The sequence below is a fragment of the Cajanus cajan genome, chromosome 10, assembly GCF_000230855.2.
Source record: "Cajanus cajan strain Asha chromosome 10, NIPB_CcT2T_4, whole genome shotgun sequence".
Taxonomy (NCBI): domain Eukaryota; kingdom Viridiplantae; phylum Streptophyta; class Magnoliopsida; order Fabales; family Fabaceae; genus Cajanus; species Cajanus cajan.
Genome location: NC_138526.1, coordinates 27,450,542 through 27,466,118, shown reverse-complemented (window position 1 = coordinate 27,466,118; position 15,577 = coordinate 27,450,542). Strand labels below are relative to the sequence as shown.

General features: G+C 30.8%; 1 long non-coding RNA gene across 2 annotated transcripts; it reads left to right on the top strand.

The window, feature by feature from the left end:
• The first annotated feature begins 1,214 nt into the window (after nt 1–1,214).
• LOC109814630 (uncharacterized) lies at nt 1,215–7,075 on the top strand. Of its 2 annotated transcripts, none has more exons than XR_014430195.1 (5): nt 1,215–1,585; nt 1,686–1,806; nt 4,099–4,198; nt 6,121–6,153; nt 6,592–7,075. It is a non-coding gene; the product is annotated as an uncharacterized LOC109814630 (long non-coding RNA). The 2 variants fall into 2 exon arrangements; XR_014430194.1 differs by having other exon boundaries at nt 1,218–1,585; nt 1,700–1,806.
• Nucleotides 7,076–15,577: the final 8,502 nt, after the last annotated feature.

Here is a 15,577-nt window from a genome sequence, read left to right as displayed (position 1 = left end):
CATATATATGGCTCTATTTAAGGTGTATGAACCACGCGATATCGTAGAAGATTAAGTTATAGAAATATAGTACGTGAGTGTGCTATTGATATGCTTGTGAGCTATGTATGAGTTATAGTGATGTGATCCTTTATTCCATTGATTGCTAATATTTAATTGATATATTTGAATTATTAATTGTTATATTGAGAATGGTTGATGATTTTATGATATGAGATTAGTTGACAATGAATTAATGAGATCATGTGAAATGTTATATATAGAGTCTATTTGACATGTATCATGTGCATAAAAGTGTTTTTCTTTTTAAGGGTATGATATGGAATATACTACCAGGAAAGGTCCCTTGTGTAAAAGCTTGGGATCCAACCTTGGGGATAACTTGGTTTAGAAGTCCGAAGCCTATCCTCGTGAGTGTGGGATGTATCTTGTGCAACTTAGCTACCTCGACCAGACCCTAGTAGTATGTCCTTCTAGTGAGAATGCGCAGAGGTTGTGACTCGACATGTTCTCCTAGACTAGTCTGTTGCTAGAGGCAATGCACAAGTGTGATATGTGATAAATTTATTGATGCCACGTGCATGATAACATGCAGCTCGTGTCCATTGCTTATGCATTATAATCTTATTTATTGTTGCTTACTATGCTATGAATGAATTAATTATAATGATGTGTAACTGTATATGCTATATCATGATATGTGTTGTTTGTGTTTGGCTAGCCGATTTGCATTCTTGCACCGTGAGCTAGAATGAGATGTTTTTTAGTCTCTTTTTCTTTTATGTTGTCTTCTTGTGATTTTTGCAAGTAATCATCAACTTGGTGCTGAGGATGTCGGTGATGGGACTAAATGTTGGATTTTGCTCTGATAGGACATGTGACACTGGGGAATTAGTTAGGACTAATTAGGATTTTATTCTTGCTATTTACTTTGAATAGTTTAATTTTTTATTTTCGTTGTAATTATTATTTTCGTTAAGTCTAATTTATGTTAAAATATGATTCTCTCTACCTAGCACTACAAGAAAAAATGTTATTATTACCTACGAAATTTTTTCCGTAGGTAATTTTTAGTTATCTACGGAATATTACCTACGGAATTTTTTCTATAGGTAATTTTTAGTTATCTACAGAGTGTTATCTACGGAATTTTTTCCGTACGGAAAAAATTCCGTAGATAACTAAAACAAAAAAAACGCAGCGTTTAAACTGCATTGTATTAGGGGTTGCTGAAGACATGAGACGAAACGCTTTGCCAAACTTTCTTAGGGGTTGCCTGCGGAATTTTAGGGTTGCGATTTTCTGCTCTGACGAAACGCACACCAGGAGCGACGGTCCTTGGAGGAGCAACGACGGTCCTTGGAGGAGCAACGACGGTCCATTCAATCGCTGCAGTGGACGACGCTATACCGGGGTTGCGATTTGCCTGCTCCGACGAGACGCACTGCTCCAGGAGCGAAGGTCCTTTAAATCTTCTGAAAACAATCACCAATAGCAGTGGCGACGGTGAAGACGACGCCGTTTTCCCCGTTCGCGCGGTGATTTGGTTGCTCGAATCACTCCACGATATTTCTGGATTTCCGTGGTAAGCTTCTAGGTCTCGTATTTCTTGTTGCCATTGCTACTGTAACATTTGTTTCTCTGTTCAGTTTTCGATTCTGAAACGAACGTTCGTGTTAATCCAGTAATTGAATTTCAGGTGGATTACTATAGTTTCCTCTACTTTGGCGCTCAGAATTGTTATCCTTTGTCCTTTGATTCTGACACTTCACAAGCTTAAAAGGATTGGAGAGTTCTTTCCTAAATGTGAGTATCATGTGCTTTACTCAAATTAGTTCATAGCCTCTTTCTTTAATATGCGTAATCTATTTACTAGTTATTCAATTTTAATCTGAAGTAAAATTTAATAAATTAGTTTATAGGGTTGTTTAGATAAACTTCTCCGAAGAAAATAAGAAAGAAAAATGAATTGTACTTCTTGCACAAGCTAAAATCAACTTATGCACTTTTTTATGTAAGCTTTTTACTTCTTTTCATTTAACTTCTCCAAAAGTTAAGGTGCATCAGTTGATTTTTACTTATGAAGAAGCTCAATGTATTTTTCCTTCGTATTTTCTTCTTCTGTAAGTGTTTACGGAAAAAATTATCCAACCAGGGAATAAATAGATTGATTCTGCTAGGTTAATTCATTTGTTTCTTGTTTGCAAGTTATTATGCTGCTGTAGCTAATTATTGTCACTTTTTTAATTTTTTTTTTTGTTTGTATAATGCTGTTTGTTGCTTCAAACGGGTGTTTATAATTAGGTAGTATTTAGTACTTTGTTAGTGCTGATTGCTATATCCTCCCTTGAGGTCTGTCAAAATAACACTGACCTCCCTTCTATTTTATTAATTGACACCCACCTTCCTTATTTTATAATTTGGCTTTCACATACCACCCCTTCCATAACATCAGTTAACTTACACGTTAAAACTCACTTTTTTGTTTTTTCTATTTGAACCTTTTCTTGCTGCTGAAAAATGCGTTGGGCCATTAGTGCCATATTTGTGCTCTTGGCTTCATAGTAGCCATAGTGCCATAATGAAGATATAAAGGAATGCCATTTGCTAGACTGCACAAAGGCATGAGTGATTAATATCATCATTGATATTGATTATCCACAACTAAGTTCAAGAAACTTAAATAACTTAATAGATGTATCAATTAAGGATGTACTTTTCAGTCCCAGCAGTATGTTTCTTTGTAAATTATCAGAACCACCAAAAGAGCAAATAGCATTTACAAAGCTACATTTTTGTTATGCATAAATTAAAAAGAAACAATCATAACAGCAGTTTCTCAGAAATGATAACAAGTTTGTAGAACATTTCAAGTGTTTAGAATTCCAATTGTTAACCCACAACATGATGGATTAGCCAGTAAACAGAACATTTCACTGATAAGTAACTTGATCTAACATCATAGTAATTACAGAAGTGATTTACTAAAACAAAACTACTCCATTCAACAAAGACCAGGTACAGAGGAGATTAGAGGAGCCCAATGCAATTTCCTTTTTTTTTTTTTCTTTGCAATCTAGCTTTCAAAGTGTTAGTGTTCAATTGAAAATTTCTTCCTTCCTGACATACGACATAGCTTATGTTGCTGCATTGTCATTTTAAAAAAGTTATGGAGTGATATGGTGTTAGACTTAATTGCTTACAATTTCTAAAGACTGCATTGCCTTATGACCTACCTCCACTACTTGAACTGAAGAAAATTTGTGAATAACTAAATTCAAGCTTTCCAACAGAGTTTCATGGTTCTTTCTTTATATTTGAGCTTGTCTTCACCTTCCTAAGTATTAGAGGGAGCATCCATGCTCTGTTTGGAAGCTGAAACCTCTGTCAAAGAGATTCATTTAATCTAAAAGAGATGAAATATTATTTGTTATTCTGATTGGCTGGCACATGATGTCATGATAAAAAATAAACACGTGAAACTGTGAAAGAGTTCACGAGCATCCTTATACAATTGCTCCTCTTCAAAAATAAATATAAGTGTTATTTTAATCACATTTTTTAGTTAAATCTGCTAATTATTTGATTGCATTAGTGGCTACTGGCTAGGATTTGAGCAGTCTTCCATTATTTCCCTTGTTCTAATCAAAACCTCTTTCACATTCTATATTATAAAATTATCAGTTTTCCATACTTCAAGCTTAATACATGTGCATGGGTGTATCCATTAAATCTGCTTCATCCATTAGAAAAAGCTTAACCCCTTTTCTCTTCTCTTGCAATAAACTATTCCTACTTGTGTTTCTTATTTTATAATTTGTTCTCATATTCATCAAGGATTCTTCTATTCATGTATTCTATTCCAACTTTTCCAAACTTCATAAGCACGTTTTCTATTTCAAAACTTAACTATTTTACAGTTTTGGTATTAATACTTTGTTTCTTTTATCTTGTACACGAATATTCCACTGGAATATCTACCACTACTGCTTCAGTATCTCCTGTTTATATGTTATAGAAATAGGTTAAATGAATCAGATTATGGTTCATGCAACTTTCATCATTACTAAGTGCTCTTTCTTTGATACCCTTTTGCAGCTAACTGGTGAAACAGTGGGAGAAGTAAAAGCTGTTGCTGATATGCACCAAAGGAAGGCAGAGATGGCGAAGCATTCAGATGCTTTTATTGCCTTACCAGGTTAGCTTGCAAATACTTCTTTGCGCCTTAGAATCAGAGACACACTACCAAAAAATACAAGTTTGTAGTCATGAGGTGCTTCATTCTTTGTGGTGTTGTTACATCTTGTCAATGTTTTATAAAATAAGATTTAAATGAAAAAATATGTTTGATAAATATATATATATATATATATATATATATATATATATATATATTATTATACAGTAAATAAGATATTTGATAAAAAAAATATGCTGCAAGTGGATTTAAAATTAATTTTTCTGGTTTTAGTGTGCAGTAATGACCATATCTCTGTTTGATTCTTTCGAGACTGGTTAACTGACATGTTTCCCGTTGATTTCTCGGTGTTACTACTACTTGTGTTGCTTTTCAGCAAAATGGTTTTGTCTACAAAAGTTTCCAAACTTTTTAAACTGACACAGGCTTTGGTGTTTTTCTTTGCTAAACAATTTTAAAGTGTTTTTTTACCATGCCTAATTATGGATGCTACTTGACAAGGCGTTAAAGACTTGTGTGATGATTTGGAAGGCACGACACGTAATGGATAATGTTGATTAGTTGTCCACGGAGGATAGGACAGGAATATAGTCATTTTAAAAAAGAATCTCAAACCATTTTAGGTGCCTCTTTTATTCAATTTATTTGACACTTCAGCAAAAAACAACTTTCATGGCTTTCTTTCATACATCCCAATGCTATGATTAGAGTAAAGCTAGCTGAAAATGATGTTGACCTTACATGAGACCTTAATATATATCTCGGACTAAAATTAGAACTCTGAGCCACTGTGGTTATGGTTCAGGTTGAATACCATTTTCTCCCTCAACTTTGGTTTGAACAGTGACGTGATTCAACCAAACTTCCTTTCTTTGATAAAGAGGTGAAGTGAAGCAAGAGAACTTTCACGAGATAACGTTTCCAACTAGCACCTGCACCTGACACGGAATAATGCTTGACCCTTTTCAAAGACTTTTTTTAACTGGTCGTTGTAATCATCTTCTGTGAATAATTGAATGCTGAAAATTGGTGACATAGATAGAGAGAGAGAGAGAGAGTGGGGATGCACGCAAAGACAAAGTTGTCATTCACTCTATCTTGGGATCCCTCGTACGAAAGTGGATGGATTCCATAGAAGGGTCAATACATGATCGATCTCTAATGAACTCTCCCTTGACACTGCCAAATCCATGATTGCATTTGAGCAAGAGGTTGGTAGTACTAAATACTACAGGCACCCAACATGGGGTAGTTAATAATATACATGGGATTCATAGAATCCATAGTCTAACCAAAAAACAATAAAGAAGTGAAATATAGTTTTCAAATTATTCAATTAAATATTTCTATTTCCCTTTTCTACTATCAGGGTGAGCCAGTATATGTAAAACTGTTCAATTTGACTGTTTTTCACCTTTTCTCATTCCCAAAAGAATAGATTCCTTTCCCTGCACAGCAAAACTTAATGAAGACAAAAGCCACTAGAGTCCTAAGGTCCGTAGTTCAAAAGTAATGTGATGGTGAAAATCTACATATAAAAAATAAATAGAAACAATTGCTAGTACAAACACATAAAATTAACTTAAATAAGATATTTCATCATCCAATTCTGTCATTATCGGGAGATTTTATCCTAAACCACTAGGCCATTCTTTTTCCTATTCTATTGGATAAAAAGGAATTTCATTACAACTATAAATGCACGAAATTAGCGGATCAAACTGAGAAGCATTGGCCTTCAAGTTTCATTAATGTCAAAATTAAGGTTGAAACTACCTGAACTCAGAGAGAAAGAAGGCCGAGAGAAATTCAGCTCATGATTATTCCTTTTTTCTGTCTTTCTATAATTCTTGTGTTTAATATATTCAGTTTAGCATGTCAGTGATTCTAACTGGAGCTTTTCTTGTGTCTCATTTTTGCAGAACACTAGATGTAACAACTAAGAAGTTTGGAAGGTTTGTAAATTAGCATTTTTTTTGCACATTTAAAAGTTTTATGTATTTGATGGGATTGGGAGATTAGGTAGTTGAGCTGCATCCTTACATGGAAAATAGTAGTCACTATATATAATGCATTCTTCCAATAATATTACGATAATTAAATTAATTTATACTTATAAGATAATTTTAACTTTTTAAATAAAAAAAAAAAAACTAAATAAATATTATAAAAGTTTTTTAGTTTATAATAATTGCACATTATTTATTGACAAGAGTAATTAAACAGAGATACAAAATATTTTTTCTCTTTATAGTTGATAATAATATTTATGATGATATGAAATGTTATAGTGGTTTTAATTCTTTTCTTCCAAATCACATGCAAAATTAGTTTTAATTTTTTGTTATGATTAGTTTTTGTCACATGTATATTTATGTTGTTGTTGCTTGCAGGGGATTGTGTGCATACCTACTGCCCAGTCATATTGTTGTGTACCTACCTACTACCTAGTTAGCTTGTTGCGTGCTTATTAGGTACTCCAGTGAAAATATATATTCTTATACTTCTTAATTTGTTGAAGTTATTTCTTTAGCTTTATGTTTTATTTAAATATAAATAACTATTTGATTCCTATTTGAGTATGTAATTAGGGTTATATGAATAAGTACTTCTTAGATAAAATCCGTAGGTAACGTTACCTACGAAAAATTTTCCGTAGGTAACGTTACCTACGGAAAATTTTCCGTAGGTAACGTTATCTACGACCTTATTACCTACGGATTTTTTTCCGTAGGTAATCCGTAGGTAATTAACAGTTACCTACAGATTTTTAGCATTATCTACGGATTTCTTCCGTAAATAATGCTGATTTTTCTTGTAGTGTAGGTGAACTTTGAGTTTATTTATTATATTAAGGTTATTCGATTTTATATTGTATTATCACATGTAGGATAGAGGATTTCACACAATCTATTTCTACCTTTTAGTAGGGTTGGCCCAAAGGGTAAGCCAACAATGTCGTTGCATTAGGACCCTTTAAAAAAAAACAATTTTATATTGATATTTATATGATTTTTACAAGATTATATAACTTAAAAAGTTACTTTTTACATTCTTAAAATTTCACTTAAAAAATTTTATTTCTAAAACATATGAGAATATAATTATTTTTTTCAAGGCCCATCTCTAAAATATTTTCTTTTATTTTTATTAAAAGATATTATTATTAATTTTAAAAAAAATCTCACTTTAAGATTTATTTTAGACTTAATTATATATCGGCCAGTCATGCGGCTTTTGACATTTCATTTAATGAAAATTTTCATTATTAGATTTTAGAACAAAAGAATCATGGAACACAAACTTTAAAGAAATAAGAGAAAAAAAAACACACACACGCAAAGACTTAAAGTATACAAATTATTCAATTTTCCACATTTTTCTCTTATCAGCATTTAAGTAATACAGAACACAAAAAAAAAAACTTATGTAAGTATATTAAATAGTATAATAATAAATATTAAATATAAATAGTATTAATAGTTAGAGATGCGAATAAGTCAGGTGAAGTTAAACTTTGAACAAAATTGAAGCCAAAGTGTAGCCAATTATATATCATAGGTTTTTTCAGGGGTCTGATTTACCTTTTTTTAAAGTCTGGTCTGACCTATTAGCCTATTTATATTAATAATGTTAATTAGGTCAATAAACTTAATTTTTAAAAAGCTGACAAATTTATTTTTAAAATATAGAGTACTCAATATTATTAAAATTTAAATTTTAAAAGAAATATAGAGAAAAAAGTGAATCATTTTCTATTAAAAGGGATGATTCATGTGTAATCATGATGTTGGTGTACACTCTCATGCATAGCTCTTAAGCTTATAAGCCTATAATGAAAAAAATAATCGTATAAAAAAATATTTTAAATATTGATAATTTTTTTTTTTGTTTTATAAATTTATTTATATTTTAATAATATATGTATAATAATTATTTTTATACTATATAAATAAAATTATTTTTCATTATAGTTTATTCAATGTTGTTAAAATTTAAATTTTAAAAGAAATTAAGGAGAAAAGGAAAATCATTTTCTATTGGAGGAACAACTCATGCTTAATCATGTAAGTTGACGTACATTCACACACAGATCATAAGTTTATAAACCTATAATGAAAAAAAAGACTTGTATAAAACAAATATTTTAAATATTGATAATTTATTTTTGTTTTATAAATTTATTTGTTTATATATCTTTAATAATATATGTATATTAATTTTTTATTATATTATATAAATAAATAAGCTGACCTATCAAGTTTAATAAACTTTTTTTTTATAAGTTTAACCTTTCTATGTAAATAAAATTTTTAAACATTTAATTTTGACATTTTTATTAAAGGTCAGACATTAAAGAAGTCATAGGCCTTTATTTAAAATCTGCCTTTTCCTATTATTATTAATAGTGTAGTAACAAATATTAATACTATATAATAAGTATTAATAATAGTAATAAATGTTTACTATACAATTAATATTAATAGTTACATAAAAATATTAAATTCTATGGTAATAAATATTAAATACAAATTAGTATTATTAATTGTAGTATAAAGTAGTTTTTAATTTGAAATTAAATTCAATAATAATATTAATAACAATTATTATTATTATATTAATGATTATACTAATTAAGAAATTTAATTTAATTATTTCTCAATTATATAAAAATAGAAACATTATAAAAATTATGATTAGTTATAAATAGAAATAAAATAATAAAAAAAAAACATTTTGACCAAAACATAATAATTATTGATTATTAATCACACAAAAAAAAGCAAAGAAGTTTTCTTTGCGAAAAATGAAATGTTTTTACAATTTTATTTTAATTAGTATAATATATTGATATAAATTAAATAATTATATTAATTAAGAGATTAAATTTGCTTAAATTCTCGATTACAAAAGATAAGAGTATAATAATTAATATTTTTTAACAACGTATAATAAATAATACCAATTATTATACTTAATCACTATAATATAGTGGTCATGTATAATAATTAATATTATTTACAATTAGTAATAAAATATTTTTTTTTCAAAATATAAAAATATAACCATTTATTTTAAATAGATTTGAGTATTACAAATTTGGATATAAAAAATTCAAAGTGTGTCATTTTTTTATTAATATTTTAATTTGATATAATATTGGAATAAATTCTCTCAAAAGTTAACTTCAGAGAGATATTGTTTTACTTAAATTTACTTAGATATTTTGACCTTTGGTCATGAACTTCGTTTGAAGTTCTTAATCATTTAATTCTTATATTTTTATATACAAAACTAAGAAAAAGAACAAAAAATAAATCTTAATAATTTAAAATTTAATACAATAAAATATTTTGTTCCAATTATTATATAGATAAAAAAATAATACAATAATTTCAAACAATTTCATTTTATTTGCATGATACCTATAATGATCCAGCAGGTTACTACACTTACTACAACGTAGCAATTAAGTAGTGATAAACATAAAGAGTTGTCTAACTTAGATTCTCATGCAACAATTTTTGGATATGCATGCAACAATATATGTATAGGAGCAAAAAACTTAAAAGAGTCCCTAATTATGTACCATCATGATTTTTTACAATAAAATAAATTATTTTTTATAGAAAAATTATATTATAGGCTTAATTAATTAATTAAGTTTATAATGTAAATAATATTTTAATAATAAATCAAACAAGAAGAGTGGTAAATTAGATAGTATTGAACTAGACTCTAGGCCCAACCTGAAGGTTGATTAAAAGAAGTAAAATAAAGGGAATAGGTTTATTATGCATCTTCTGAAAACCTAGAGCACTCGCGAAAGGAAAGCTAAAAGAGACCACTAAGGAAGGTGCAAAATAACGGTCATAGCTACAAGAAACACATTGAACCGTGAGATCATCACTCCAAGTAAAGGGAGTGAGATTATCACATCTGCGAGCATATATGAGGGATGCGGGTAGAGAGACGATCCCTAAGCCTCTTAGGTTATTGATTTGATTTTAATGAATGATTATGTCCATGCTCTAAGATTGAGTTATTGTATTGTCCTTATAATTTCGTGCCTCAATTATGATTGAATTAATCTGATGATGAATTGCAAGTTTTAAGAGTTAGGAAAATGATATTTGGGGGTTTTAAGTTTATTGGATGTATGATTTAGGGATTTTGTGTAATTTTCTTAACTATGAAAATTATGGTATGACTACATCTCGGTATTTAGATGATTTCTCTTTGTGTGATTTACTGAATAGAGCTTCATTTGCTAAAGTAGACATTTGAGACTACAGTTTAGACTCAAAAATTACATAAAAAGTATTGAGAAAGGATCGAGTTATATGAGCCACAAGATGAGTCTCATGTTCTGTGCATGAAAAGTTTCATCTCTAACTTATAAGCCTTACCAGAACCCTTACATGATCGAACTGATTTTGTGGTATTCATAAGAGTTGTAGCTTTAGATGTTAGCTTCTTAAGAGTGTTAATATCACCCAAAAAAGACGTTCATAACTCAAGTTGTGATCAAAGGTCGAACTATCAAAATCTTTGGAATAATTTTCTTTTTATGTTAAGAATTCTTCAGATCCATTAAATAGTTATTGTTTTATTTATGAGTATTAGTGTACAAGGATGGTGTCACAATTATAATCTTTCCTTTGTGCCAATTCAGCCACATAATGTGCTTATTAAAATCAATGCAGATACTTATCTATGTAACAAAAAATGCATGAATATAAGAAAAATTAGTAGAAATAAAAAGCGAAAAGTTGTTTATAATTAATTGTATTCCCATATGAAAGAAACTTCAAACAAATGAAAGGAAAATAATTGGATATATGAAAAGAACATTAAGAATTGTTTATTACAATTATGTTGATTGATGAATTTCATTTCTCCTATCAACCTTTTATTTGAACATTCTTGTAATATATAATTACTTGTTTTGACACTTTTGTAAACAAGAGTCCATCACATAAGTTGGAAGACCACGAACATCTGCCATGTAAAGTCAATAATAAAAATCATGTAAGAAGATAATAAACTTTAGATACTATAAAGAATAATTATAAAACCAAGAAAAGAGTCAATAGAGTCAATACCGATGTTGTTATCAATGGACTTAATTAAGTTGCAACTTGTAATACAATTGTAAACAACATCCTTTCCCCGACATTTTGCAGTACAACTATCAACACATCGGTCATACTTTTTTCTATCATAAAATTTTGATAACAAGCATTTTAAGGTACAAACATAAGAACATACATCGCCTTTAAAATTGTTTGGATGAATTTGAGCTAATGGAGGATTGTGATTAGCTTGCACGAAGCCCAACATAACCATGATCACAATCATAACTCCGATTGTTTTCATTTCAATCTTTATCATAGTTTTTCTATAACTTTTACGATCTATCTCGAAGAATTTTGTAACAATGTTAGATTTATGTTTTGATATTTCAAAAAAAAAAAAGTAATCATCAATTTATAGTGGGAAATTTATGCAAGTAAATAGGTTTCGCTCCTAAAAAGAGTATTTATTGGGACATATCAAGTTGACTTATTTTCTTTTAGAAATAAATTATATAAATATATAATAAATGTAAAGTTAATAGTCAAAAATTGTATTATGAGTCATTAGGGATGGTAATAGGTCAAACCTTAAATAGGGGCCTCTGGCTTGACCTCTTTAAAGCCTAGTCTAACCGACCCTATTTAATAAAAGGTCAAACTTAGAATTTTAAAAAAAAGCCTATTTATATCTATAAAAAAAAATAGGCTTAGGCTTATAAAAAAACATATTAGGCTTGATAGATCAGCCAATTTATTTATATATAGTATTATAAAATAATAATAATATATATATATATATATATATATTATTAAAAATATAAATAAACAAATAAATTTATAAAACAAAAATAAATTATCAATATTTAAAATATTTTTTTATAAAATTATTTTTTTTTCATTATAGGTTTATAAGCTTACGATTTGTGCATGAGTATACATCAACATATATGATTACACATGAATGGTTCTTTCAAGATTCAATTTTTCCCCTATATTTTTTTAAAATTTAAATTTTAATAATATTGAGAAAACTATATTTTAAAAATATTTTTTTTTTATTTTTAAAAATTAATTTTATTGACCTAATTAACATTAAAATTTTAAATAGGTCAATAGGTCAAATCATGCTTTCAAAAAAGTCAGGAAAGACTTATAAATAAAAAAAACCTATAATAGATAATAGGTTAGACTTAGACTTTAATTTGGCAAAACAAGCCTAACCTATATATTGAAAGCTTGTCTTGCCCTGACTTATTCCCATCTCTAGGAGTTGTAAGGACTCGTCATGGTCCCTACACTTAGAGGAATTGTGACACCCTTACTACCCCAACACATATATAATATAATTTAATTAAGAAGAATAAACTTTCAAAGGGTTCGTAAAAGGGTTCACATAAAACTTCGAAACTGTTCTTTCTTCAATATAAGAAAATGACTGAAAAATAAAACTTGAAAGGTAAAATTTAAGAGTTTACAATTTTAAACACATTTATTACAATACCAAATCCATATAAATATTCTGTCCTAGAAATCCTCTGCCCCGATGTCACATTATCAGAGCATTCCCATAATTTAACTGTTGACATTCTAGATGCCACTCGTAGCCGGATCTTCTTCACCTAAAATATCCACAGTTTATACGGTGAGAAAAGAAAATATCTATATGCAAAGTACATACAAACACATCACAATATAATCTCATCATAATTCATTATTTAATAAAATATATATATATATATATATATATATATATATATTTATATCAATCATTCATCATCTTCACATCTCAATTCACATTTAACATATCTCATTTCACATACATATCTCAATCCATCATAATCCACACCAATTATACAATTTACAACATCATTTCCATATTCATAATTCATGTCAATCTTACAATTAACACTATGCCAAGACCTCGCCACATCTGACACAAGTGATACAGGTTAATTGCCTCCCACACCAAATCAGGGTCACGCCCTCCCTGTAGCATCACTTACCCAGGGGTCGTGCCATCCCTAGTCATTAAGGAGTACGCTCGTCCCTGAAGCATCACCTACCCAGGGTTCGTATCATCCCTGATCATCCGGGAGTACGCTCGTCCCTGAAACATCAACTACCAGGGTTCATATCATCCTTGATCCTTTAGTGTGAGGAACCACAATCAAATTACAATCCATACAGTCTCTTGCAATTAACCCTATGCCAGGGCTGCCATAATCGACATAAGTGGTGTGTGTTAACTGTCTTACTCATCCCACACCATGCTAGGGTCACGCCCTCCCTGTAGCACCCACTTACCCAGGGGTCGTGCCATCCCTAGTCACTGATGTGAGGCACCATAATCACAATCATAATCACATCCATACAACATCTCATCTCATAATTCAAATTCACATCACGTACACAATTCCACCTCACATACACAACAGATAAGCCCAACAAAATAAGGGTTTACACACCCCTCAAGTAATTCACATCAAGATCATTCATTCTTATCAATCAATACAATAATAACATTCATAAATTAATATTATAAACAATGGAATTATCAATTTAATATAATTCAGCATAAATAATCTCTTTTTCCCCCGTACCTGGATACATAGGAACTCGGGCAGAACCTCCTCTTTTTCCTTAAATAAGGATCGAAACTAAGACTGGAGCAGAACCTCATCCTCTGAGTTCCCCTTGGTCTTCAGAGAGAAGAAGAGGAACGAAAGAGAGAACAGAAGAGAAGAGAGAGTGAGAATGAGAGGTGTATCGAAATGAGAGGATTTGAGGCCTATTTATAGGATTTTTCGCCCACCTACCACTACGGCCCGTTCCAAAATCGGAACGGCCCATTCCGGGCCCTTCAAACCTACTCAAATTTTTGAACTGGAACGGCCCGTTCCAAAACCAGAACGGCCCGTTCCCAATCCCAGTAGAACGGCCCGTTCTCCCCCCGGAACGACCCGTTCTCCAAACCAGAATGGCCCGTTCTCCCTCTGGAACGGCCCGTTCTCCAAACCGGAACGGCCCGTTCTCCCTCCAGAACGGCCCGTTCTGATTCTCAAATTTTGGGCCTTTAACTTATTCCAGAACGGCCCGTTTCACTTTTGAAACGGCCCGTTCTGGGCAACGAATTGGGCCTACGGCCCATTGAAAATTGGGCTGTTACAGGAATCATGCTAACTATACTAACGGAATATACATATAAAGGAAGTGATAAAAAAAATCAAATATTTATATACAAAATATAGTACTATGTATATACAGTCATCCAAAATAATACGGCCCTAGTGTCAGTCAAGCACAATCAAACAGTTACCCAAGATGGTAACTCTAACATTAGAACAAAACTCCACACCCCGGCCCGCAGCGGTGAAGTTAGCGAAAAACACACAGAAGGGGTGTGAATAAAGGATTTTAAAAACATTTTCGCAAAGGGACTTCTTTACGTCTAAAAATAATATTTAAAGCACTTGGAGATTGTGCAAGATTGTTTAAAAGAAACTTGGCGTCTGAAGATCTATCGTCTACTTGAAAATAGTTTCTTAAGTTAAGCAAATGTAATTTCGTCAGAATATTGTTTTGATGGAATCATGCCTAGGAAGGCAAGATGTGACATATTGAAGGAGCCAAGAGGAGTTGACTAGACATGGAGGTTTGGGCCAGTCAAGGCCCAATGGGCCCGATGGGCTTGGAAAGCCCAATTAGAGTTTTGCATGGGCCATATCTTGTTTAGCTATTTTTCCTTATGTCTTGTATATAACATGTTAACATAGGTTTACTATATTTTGGTCTTGTATTTTGGACCATTTAGAATATCATTTTTAGGCTTTAGGCTTATTGGGCCTAGTTTTGGGCTTCATGGGCCTTTGGGCTTTTGGTACCCAATATTGGGCTCATTTTCATTCTTGTAATTTTTTCTAATTGTATTTTCTTGACCATTGTATTTAGGTCATTAGTTTAGGATTTAAGGAGGATTACTTGTTTAATTGAAATAGGAAATATTAGGTTTAATTTAGCATGCATTTAAGTTGCATTTTGAGTCACATGGATGGAGCCACCTTGGCTGAACATGTGTGACTCAAATTCAACCCTAAATGCACACTAAATCAGACCTAAATGCATTTAGTACCCATGGGATTCGGACTTACTGATGGAAGAACTTTGGAGGGGGCCGGATTGATGTAGCTTCCTTCAAGTCTCTCCCTAGATCTTTGGCTCCTAGAATCCTTCCAATGCTTGTGTAAGGCTCCAATGGAGGGAGGAACCTCACGACCACCTTAAGATGGTGGAGAAGCCTCTC